Genomic DNA, 10,854 nt, shown 5'->3' with positions numbered 1-10,854 from the left:
TTAGAAATGCCAGGGAGAGTCCATTATCTCATCACACGTCTGCATGTGTCCGATCCTGGGCTCTCTCCGACCTAACATACACAACCATGTCCAATGTGCACAAACATTACATCCGCCAAACCCCTTCTCTGCCACTTGCTGTCATGCTGTTGGTCTGACCAGCCCCAGGCTATGAAGAGCATGCATGCTATACATGGCTAGGTCATCAAAGGAAAAGGTTACAAGCACACAAAGATTTTAGGCCTATTCTGGCTGCTTCCCTTGAAGTTTAGGAAATAGCAGGAAGACCCAAAGCTTGCTACTGGCTATTTTTCTACTTGCATGTTTGTATCTTTTTAGACACATGGAAGACTTCTTTACCTATTGAATAAGCCCATTTATCTCCTGAGACCATCAGTGGAGGGTTACAGAAATCACCAGGCCACCCAGCTGGGGACACAGTGGACATACCTATTACTGAATCAGAGATGAGAAAACTCCAGTTAAGTCTCCACTGTGACTCAGCAAGATAGAACCAGAGAGCTTTAAGAGAACATCTAAAAGCTGGTCCTGGTATTCTCTGAGGCTCACCTGGAAAATGCATTCCATGTGAAAGAATCCAAACCTAAACGGGCCACCACTGAGGGACTTGCCACATTGGAGAAGTTCCTGGTATGCTACGAGGTTCAATTCATACATTCCCTAGATATTAGCATATTATCTCATTTCCACCTATAGCATCATGATAGTCCAATCTCTTCTTGAACACTTACTATGCCAATCAAGTTAGAGTGATCTGTTATGATCTATTTTTAATGATTAGGAAGTTCTTGCTTTGTTTGAACTGTAATCTGTCTTCCCAAGACTGCCATGCCCTGAGTTTGTATAAATTACTATAACGTGAGTGGGTGAACACATATACAATGTTTCCTGCTATCAAAATGTAAAATGTGGCCCTAGCTAGTTTGGCTCAGTGGATAGAGCATTGGCCCATGATCCCAGGTTCGATTCTGGTCAAGGCACATACCTCCATTGCAGGCTTGATCCCCAACCCTGGTCAGGGCACATGCCGAGGCAACCAACCGATGTGTCTCTCTCACATCGATGTTTCTCTCTCTCTGTCTCTCCCCCTCCCTTCCACTCAAACAAAAAATCAATGGAAAAAATATCCTCAGGTGAGGATTAACAACAACAACTAAAAAGTAAAATGTGCATACCCTTGACTCAGCAACCCCTACAGAAATACTAGCACAGGTATAGAAAATAAAGGTACAGGAGGATGTTCACTGGGGACATTATAACAATGCTCTCCTTAGTTCTGGAACTAGAGAGATCATTTGACAGAAGTTCTGTACAGGGAATTTCTGCATCAAGTGGGAGCTTGCATTGATGACCTCAAAAGTTTGTCTAGTTATGAATCCTTGGTGTCCTCAGCTACAAGAAGAGAAGGGAGCAGACCCTCTCTCTGGTCTCCCTTTCTGTCCTCTCTATCTCTATGGTTTCTCTTGCCCTCAGCTCAGTAGCTCCAGGGAGAAAGGAATCAGGGGCAGGTCAGCATCAGAAATCTTCCCATGGTCCCTGAGGTGTCTGGGACCCCCTCCTCTGATTATGCTGTGGGAGGGGGAGTCCGATCTGCCTCCCACACCTGCTGCGTTTATAGACTTCCCAGTGAATCCATCCCAAGCACATTTTCTTCTATAGTCAGGAAACATACAGGACCTGTCAAAGTTGAAGTAAGGAAAAGCAGCAGGGTTGGTAGCAGCAGGGGCAGCAACAGCAATATTAGGGCAGCAACCAAGTCTGCAGGCCAAAGACAGATCAACACAGCAATGTCAGGAGCAGCCAGCAAGGGCCCAAGTGGGAGAGGAGCCAGCATGATCATGGCAGAAACACCAACATGTCCTCAGTGGGTGTTAAAGTGGTTGTGGCCGGTGTGCTTCATGCATGTCCTTGGAGGGTACTTCCAGATGTGATGGGGAGGTATGCGTGAGGGATCACAGCAGTATGGGGCATTGTCTGTATCTAAGCAGGGTGGTAGGTAAAGTGCTTACTGTGGTAATTTTCCCATCTCTGAGATCAGGTGATCTTACAATTGCTGTCAGCCAGGAGGAAGTTGTATTGCCTAGGAAACCTTTTTTGTTTATTTATTTTATTTATTAATTTTAGGGAGAGAGAGCTGTAGGCAAAAAGGAGCCACATGCTAAACTGACTAGCTCAGGGAAGGCCTGCACAGTGGCCTTGAAAACTCAGAAATCTAAAGTAACCACAAAGGTCGTCTGAAATGAAAACTTTCTTTTAAAAATTTTGGTGGCCTCAAAAAAAAAAAATTGGGAAAGAGAGAGATGAAATTAAAACTTTAAAAATTACAAAGCAGTTTATGGTGGGTAGTCATGTCCTAGCCCAGTATCTTCCCTGACAAAGATCAATCTTTACCTTAATGAGCCTATTTTCTTTTTGCGTCTACAATAACTTATCGTTGGCATGTCAAAGTAATTTTTCTTTTTTCGGACCTCTCAAAGCACAGGCACAGCTCTGCAGAGACCACAAATCCCCTCATTGTTATTGCGTTAATTGTTGACTTAACTATCCTGCACCCACCTAAGTAAATAAGTATGTGTCTATCATTTTACTTTTTATCCCATCCCAGAGTTTTCCCCTGCTTTGCTTTCTCCCGCCTCCCTAATCTATCACCAATTGATTTCATGTAACCCACTGTGTCTCCTTTTCTTTTTTTCTTTATGTTTTTATTGATTTCAGAGAGGAGGGAGAGGGAGAGAGAGAGAGATAAACATCAATGATGAGAGAGAATCATTGATCAGCTGCCTCTGCATGTCCCATATTGCGGATGGAGCCTGCAACCCAGGCATGTGCCCTGACCTCGTGGTTCACAGCTAGATGCTCAACCATTGAGCCACACCATCAGAGCCCGAGGATATTTTTCCATTGCTTTTTATATAGGGTGGAAGGGAAGGAGAGAGAGAGAGAGAGAGAGAGAGAGAGAGAAACATTGATGTGAGAGAGACACATCGATTGGTTGTCTCTCTCCCGCACGTGCCCCAACCAGGGTGGGGGATCAAGCTTGCAACCAAAATAAGTGCCTTGACCAGAATCCAACTTGGGGCCCTTAGTTCTCTGGCCAATGCTCTATCCACTGAGCCAAACCGGCTAGGGCAGGTCTCCTCTTTTGATTATAAGATATAAAACTACCTACAAAACTGCCATTCTCCAGAACATTATCTCAATCTGTTGAGATTCTGCTTCCTGGCAATTGTCAACACTTTGGCTTAAATAAACTCACAAAAATTCTTTACAGGTTTGAATGTTTCTTATGTTAACAGAGAGAAAAATTGTTCAACTTATTTATGCATTCATTGGTTGATTCTTATGTGCCCTGTCCCAGGATCGAACCCTCAACCTTGGGGTGTCAGGATGGTGCTCGAACTAACTGAACTACCCAGCCAGGATTCCTTAGGAAACCTTTAACCAATTTCTTTTACAATGATTCCCTTTTCATGTATCCACAAGAGTGATATAGGACAAAAATGTGACTAAGTCTGAATAGCCAACCTCTTTCACTATATGTAAAATAAAAATGTAAGGGACAGCCCTACCCGGTTTGGCTCAGTGGATAGAGTGTCAGCCTGCGGACTGGAGGGCCCCAAGTTCAATTCTAGCCAAGGGCACATGCCCGGTTGCGGGCTCGGTCCCCAGTAGGAGGCGTGCAGGAGGCAGCCGATCAATGATTCTCTGTCATCATTGGTGTTTCTCTCTCTCTATTCCTTTCCCTTCCTCTCTGAAATCAATAAAAAAAAAAAAATTAAAAAAAATGTAAGGGACAAAAACAATGGCTTAACTGCAGGAAAAACCACCAGTTAGTGTGTAAGCAGATGACCCTCTTTCCTGTACTTACTAATATGAGGACTTACCTTCTGGTGATAGCATTTCTTGATGTTGTTGAAAAACAAAATTCAACCAAGTAAATTTGGCTTTATTAAGTGATTCATGAATCAGGCAGCATCCCATCTAGCAAAAAGAAGGGTGCTCTTAGGGATTGTACAAAATGGAAGGAAGGTCTTTATGGCAGAAAGAAGATGGAGCTAAGAAATTAAGAGTGGAGCCCTGGCCAGTGTGGCTCAGAGTTTTGGCCGAAGCATCAAAAGTCTGGGGTTCAATTTCTGGTCAAGGTCACGTTCTTGGGTTACAGATTCAATCCCCCCCCAGGTTGGGGAGCATACAGGAGGCAATCAATCTCTCTATCTCTCTTCCTCTCCCTTTGCCTCTTCCACTGTTTAAAAATCAATGGGGAAAAAAATATCCTCAGGTGAGGATTAACAAAACAAAATTAAGAGTGGATATGTAAGGCGAGGACAAGTTCCCTAGAGGGAGGCAGGGGTGGGGGTGAGGTGGGGTTTTATATGCAGATTACCTCAATAGTAATTCCAGACTGGAATGGATTAGTAAAATTCCACTCCTAGAAGAGGTTGAAACTCCAATTAGATTAGGTATTACATCTAAATTTGGTATCATGGGCTTTTAGCCTGTGGCTTTTCTTTTTAACATGAAAGGAACCACTAAATCCTTCCCCATTTCAATTTCATCATGAACAAAAGGAAAACAGCCTTTTTTTTTTTTTTTTTTTTTTTTTTTTTTTTGTGTTGAAATCTATGCTTTATTTTTTTATGCTTTACTTTTTAAAATAACCAGCAAGTTTCCCTGTAATACATTTTGTGTGCCAGAATATCTTCAAATATAATCATTTTATAGATGAAGAGGGAGAGAGAGATAGAAACATCAATGATGACAGAGAATCATTGATCGGCTGCCTCCTGCACGTTCCCTACTGGGGATCGAGCCTGCAACTTGGGCATGTGCCCTTGACTGGAATTGATCCGCAGGCCAACGCTCTATCTGGCCAACGCTCTATCTACTAAGCCAAACCAGCTAGGGCTGAAGACTTAAATTTCTCCTTTTTCTGAAACTTTTAAGTTATCCTCATCCCTCAATAGCAATAGTTCAACTTTGTATAACACTTTGCAGGTTTCCAACCACTTACATTCAACGGGCTCAAATTAGTGACTTGCCCAGTGTCATGCAATTAGTAAATAGTCAAGCTAGGTCTTGAATCTAGGTCTGTCTGGCTATAAGCCCAGTACTCTTTCCACTACAAGCAGCTAAATATCTACTGGAGTGACTCTAATGTTGGTAATAGCAGAAATAGACTGTCAGGGTAACCCACTATAATTACATAGGTTATTTTGGGTTTTCCTAAATTCATAGTCCTGCGTATCAAGAGCTTCGTGCTAAAAAGGGAATTGCTATTGTTAGTGGCTCTGTTCTCCTCTGGGGGTTTTGCCAAGAACTATTCAGAAACCAGACTGGGCAGGCACAGAGGAGGGGCAGGGGTTGGCGTGAGGTCGCAGGCTCTAACTCCTTGGACGCTGAGCCAAGCTGTCCAGTTGCTTCAGCAGGAGCCAGGATGAAGAGAGCCAAGTTAGGCAGGAGTCAGGCATTCTATTCAACAAAGCTCAACAGAGGGGAGGCCAAGGAAAGTAGAAATTCAGGGCAGGTTTCTTATCCAGTAAGCTGACACCTGGGGAAAGTTAGTCAAATAAAGGCAGAAAAGCAATGATGGAATCAATTTTGTATTAGGTCAGTGTTTCACAAGTCAGGGAGCAGAAGAGAGTTCTCCAGAATCCCAAATGTCCTTGAACTGGTGTAGGCAGTGGGAATGGCATCAGGTGTCTGACCGGTGGGGTCAGACCAAAGCTGGGTTCAACACCTCAGCACTTGGGCTCTGGTGTAGGAAAGAATTCACAGCAAGACCCAAACAAGTAAGGGAACATTTCTTTGGTAAATTACAGAGGTAGAAGAAGTAATTCCTAGAAGGAATGGGTTTAGGAAACAAGTTATTGAAGGTAAAAGAAGAGCCCTTGGAGCTTGAGAGTGGGGAAGCTAATGGTAAGGTGCCTGGGGCAGAGGCAGGGGCATGCTCTGGAGGGAGACGCACTAAGTCCTCAGTCCTAAGGGTTTTAAGGGCAGAGATTTTAGGGGAGGTCCTAGTGGGAGATCTTAATAGAGTATTCAGCAATCTTCCAGGTGTGTCCTTTCAGGGTTGTGGTCTCCACTGATTGATTGGCCGGCACCAGGGCAGGGGGTCATTATTCAGTGCAGCTGGTCCTGAGGTCAGCCACGCCTGGTTTTGTTGCTTATCTGGGCCTGGAGCAGAGCTATAACTGAGGCCTAAATGTTATCTCTAGGGAGGGAAGGTCTTCTACCTCTGTGAATTTATAACTAAATGTTCTCTCTTATAGTTTGGGTCTTGGCTCTGAATTCTTTCTTAGCCAAAACTCAAGCACTGAGGTTGCTGAACCCAGGTCCCATCTGACCCCACTGATCTAACACCTGGTGCCATGCCCGCTGCCTACAGCACACAGTTGCCAAGATTCTTAAGTCCATTGCTAATCTATTCAGTCCCAGTGTTCCATGCCCCTTGCTGTCATTTCACCAGAAGCACAGGAGACTCCTGACTGAGTCCTGTGAAGCCATGTGAGGGCTTCAGGAAAGGGAGGAGCAGCAAAGCTGCCTGGAAAAAACATGGAAATTTACCACTAATCGAATCTTCTACTTCTCACTTTCACTATACTCTTTACTTCTAAGATGGTCTTTTCACAAGGCCTTCTAAACCTTTCAGGGAACTGAAAAATCCTTGGGGTGGGGGTGAAGAGGAAGGAAGGAAGAAAAGGAGGTAGGAAAGAGAGAGAGAGAGAAAAGAAAGGAAAAAAGAGTATGACAGACACCTTATACTCTCTACCCTGACTTGTTTACTGTTGACATTTGGTCCAGAAGCAACTGTGGGAAGTATGATGCAACCTCAGATGTTAGGACATCAGGACTGTGGCCAAAGAATTTTCACAGTGTACGTGGAGGCTGGCCAGACTTCAGCTTTGGCCAGACACTTAGGTTATTTCACGCTGAATTCTCCCTTTCCAGTTCTAAAGTCCTTAGGACTCTGACTGTTTTACAGCTTGACTGCCATGTTTATCACACTCTTTTCCAGTTCAACTTTTCAGGAGGCGGGCAAAGTAATTGGGCAAAGACCAGTTGGATAATTTTTGGTCACAAAATTGAAATAATATAGAATTATTTTGAATTCTCCAATTATCAGTGATAGGGGCAGAAATAGAATATTGGGGACCAGCTGTAATTGTTAGAAATATTAATCCTGCTTTTTAAAAAAAAATCTTTATTGTTGAAAGTATTATATATATCCCCCTTTTCCCCCTATTGACCCCCTCCAGCCCGACACCGCCCTCTGCCCCAGGCCTTCACCACCCTATTGTCTGTGTCCATGGGTTCTGTATATATGCATACAAGGTTTTTGGTTGATTCCCTCCCACCAACCCACCCTCCCCTGCCTTCCCTCTGAGATTCCGCACTCTGTTAATCATGCTCTGTTAACTGTGATTGTTTTGTTCTGATTAAAGAAGGCGCATTGTGCCTGACCAAGGTGGCTCAGTGGTTTAGCGCCAACTATGAACCAGGAGGTCCTGGTTCAATTCCCCGTCAGGGCACATGTTGACTTGTTCCCCAGTAGGGGGTGTGCAGGAGGCAGCCAATCAATGATTCTCTCTCATCATGGATGTATCTCCCTCTCCCTTCCTCTCTGAAATCAATCAATATATATATATATATTTTTTTTTTTTTTTAAAAAAAGAAGGCACATTGTAACCTGGCGGGGAGTTGTACGTGGGACCTGGAAGCTCACCTGGAAATGCGGCCCATCCTCTCCATCCAGGAGCTGCCAATTCATGGAAAGATTAACAACCTTGTTGCAGAAACCAGAGATGCCAGTTTTTGAAGACCCCCTGCGAGCCCTTGGAAGACCCCAGCCTTTGCATGCTCAGGCCTTTGCAAATCTCCAGCCCCGTTTACCTGTAAACTGCCCATTTGGCATACCCTTTTGCCTACTTCCCCATGTAATCTTTGCTCTTCTACCCAATATAAGCAGTTGGCTTATGGTGGGGTGGGGAGAGCAGGTTTTTGTGGATGACCTGCTGCTCTCCCATACTGCTGGCAGTATTGGAATAAAAGCTCATATACAACTCAACCCTGTCTCTGCTTAATTGGCTTAAGTAGTGGCAGGCAGCCTGGACCCTTTGATTGTTTATTTACAATAGAACAAATACCCTACTTGATTAAATTATGATTAGTGGCTGCATTTTAAAAAATATTTTTAAATTTTTTTAAAATTTCTTTATTGATTTTAGAAAAAGGAAGGGGAAGGGAGAGAGAGACAGAAAAATCAATGATGAGAGAGAATCATTGATCAGTTGCCTCCTGCACACTGTCCCTACTGGGGATCAAGCCCACAACCTGGGCTAGTGCCCTGACGAATCAAACCGTGACCTCCTGTTTCATATGTCATTGTTCAACCACTGAGCATGCTGGGCGGGCAAACCAAAGGTCATATATGCATATATGCATTACCTATGGACACAAACAATAGGGTGGAAAAGGCCTGGGGAGGGTGAAGGGGGGCAAAGGGGAAAAAAGGGTGCATCTGTAATTCTCTCAATAATAAAGATTAAGAAGACACATACAAAAACCTTCAAATATATCAAAAATATAACACTATAATGAAACCCATGTATCTAAACCCTATAGTTGTTTATATTTTTAGTTATTTACATTTTGCCATATTTTCTCCATGTATTTGTTTACTAACAATTTTTAAGTAAATTAGAAATATTTTACTTGCCTCTAATTACTTTAGTATTCATCTAAAAAATTAGAATAATTTCCCCACTTTACTATATCACCTTAGTTGTACATTAAAAAGTGTGGTGTTTTGTTTTTTCTTCACGTTAGATGGTTGATAGGCTGAAGTTGTTAAAGGGTTGATGGAGGCACATCGCACACAAGAGCGAGAACACCTAATCATTACGCTTATGAACTATGAAAGGATCTGTACATAACAAAATTAACACTAGTTCTTTAGCATCAACTTATACCCCATAGTCAAATTCCCCCAACTGTCTCCAAATTGCCAAAATTGGAGCAAATCAAGATGTAATCAAAGTCCACACCTTGCATGGATTGCTATATCTCTTAAATTCTTTTAATTTGCTTTTAATCTAGATAAATCCTGACTCTTCATTTTTCCTTTCATGAAATTTACTAGTGGAAGAGACAGATGTCCACTCTTCCACTCTATTTTTTTTTTTTTCAGAGAGGAAGGGAGACAGAAACAGCAATGATAAGAGAGAATCATTGATTGGCAATCCGGGTATGTGCCCCATCAGGGAATCGAACCGTGACCTCCTGGTTCATAGGTCCACGCTCAACCACTGAGCCAAGCCAGCCAGGCTCCACTCTATTTTTCTTTTTTTTTGAAGATGGTATAGCAAAGGTGGAAATTTATTGAAGAACAAGTACAGACTCCCACATGGGGAAGGGGGAAGAATCTCACAGCTCAGACTCCCACGTGGGGAGGGGGAAAGAGTCCCTCCTCCACTCTATTTTTAACCATTGATTATACTGTCTTATAAAATAATTGGATATAGATAAAATATTAAAATGCTTTCTTCACATATTCACTTTCAATAAGCCTTAAAGTAAAATACAGAACAGCAAATTTTGACTGTATCCACAAATCCTGTGCCATATATTTTAGTTGGTACTTTTTTTGTTGCAAATAGCAGAAACCAACCTTGACTTGGTTAAATCAAATGGGGAATTTAATAGAAATCTATTAGTTATGAGTTGTATTTTCATACATGTAATAGAAAATACAAAATAAAAATGGCTTCAGCAAGATAGAAATCTGTATATGAATTCTAGAGGAGGGCAGTCCAGGCCTGGCATGGCAGATTTTTTTTTTAACTTTTACGTAGTGATGAGAGAGAGAGAGAGAGAGAGAGAGAGAGAGAGAGAGAGGGGAATAAATACAGCAACATAGATCTGTTGTTCCATTTATTTATGCATTCATTGGTTGCTTCTTGTATGTGCCTTGATCAGGGATCAAACTCACAATCTTGGCTTATCAGGATGATGCTCTAACCAACTGAGCTACCTAGCCAGGTCTCTGGCTTGGCAGATTCTTAGTGGTAGCCCAAGCTCTCTCTCCACTGCACATGCAGTCACATGGTTTCCATCTCTAGGTCACCCCTCCAGTTACCCTTCTATTGCTTCTATTATCAGTGTCCTTGGGAGGAGGTATGTATACTTAGCCACCATTCTCATTAACAACTTATACCTCTTCCCTTTTCTTAAGGACCTCAGTGCACAGATTTGAATTAATTATAATTCTTCGTTCATGATCAACTGTCCTCAGTGGTCCACGTGTGACACTTTTTATTTATTTGTAACTAATTATCTACAATATAATGCACAACCACGAACCCACAACTACTCCAAAATGAAGCTAATATTGAACATTTTGGCACATGTTTTTGGAGTACATATACATGCATTTCTGCTGAACATGTATCTAGAACTAGAATTGCTGGGATATGTGTTATGCATGTGTTCAGCTTCAGGTGATACTTCCAGTTTTCCAAAATGCTTATGTCACTTTACCACTGGCCATGAATAAATATTCCACTTGCTCTAAATTGTTGACGATAATTTGTGTTTTTTAATTTGTATTTTTTATCTTTTCATTTTATCCATTACATACTTTGTCTCATTCTTTAACTCCTTAAATGTTGGCTTGTGCTACCATTACTTTATACTGGTAATGGATATGCTCCTGAAGATATCACTACAAACTTCTTGACCTCCAAGTCCAATCATTTTTCTTCATCTTGCCCTTCATTTCACAGTAACATTTGACACCACTGACCACTTTCTTTTTTTTTTTAAATGTATTTTATT

The 10,854-nt window shown here is 42.2% G+C and overlaps 1 non-coding gene across 1 annotated transcript; it reads right to left on the bottom strand.

Moving 5' to 3' along the window:
• Window positions 1-8,841: 8,841 nt before the first annotated feature.
• LOC111826246 lies at window positions 8,842-8,944 on the bottom strand. The gene has a single exon (XR_002829530.1). It is a non-coding gene; the product is annotated as a small nucleolar RNA U13 (small nucleolar RNA).
• Window positions 8,945-10,854: the final 1,910 nt, after the last annotated feature.

This window comes from Myotis lucifugus, unplaced genomic scaffold (genome assembly GCF_000147115.1).
Source record: "Myotis lucifugus unplaced genomic scaffold, Myoluc2.0 scaffold_62, whole genome shotgun sequence".
In the NCBI taxonomy this organism is placed as follows: Eukaryota; Metazoa; Chordata; class Mammalia; order Chiroptera; family Vespertilionidae; genus Myotis; species Myotis lucifugus.
This window is presented reverse-complemented; position numbering and strand designations above follow the sequence as displayed.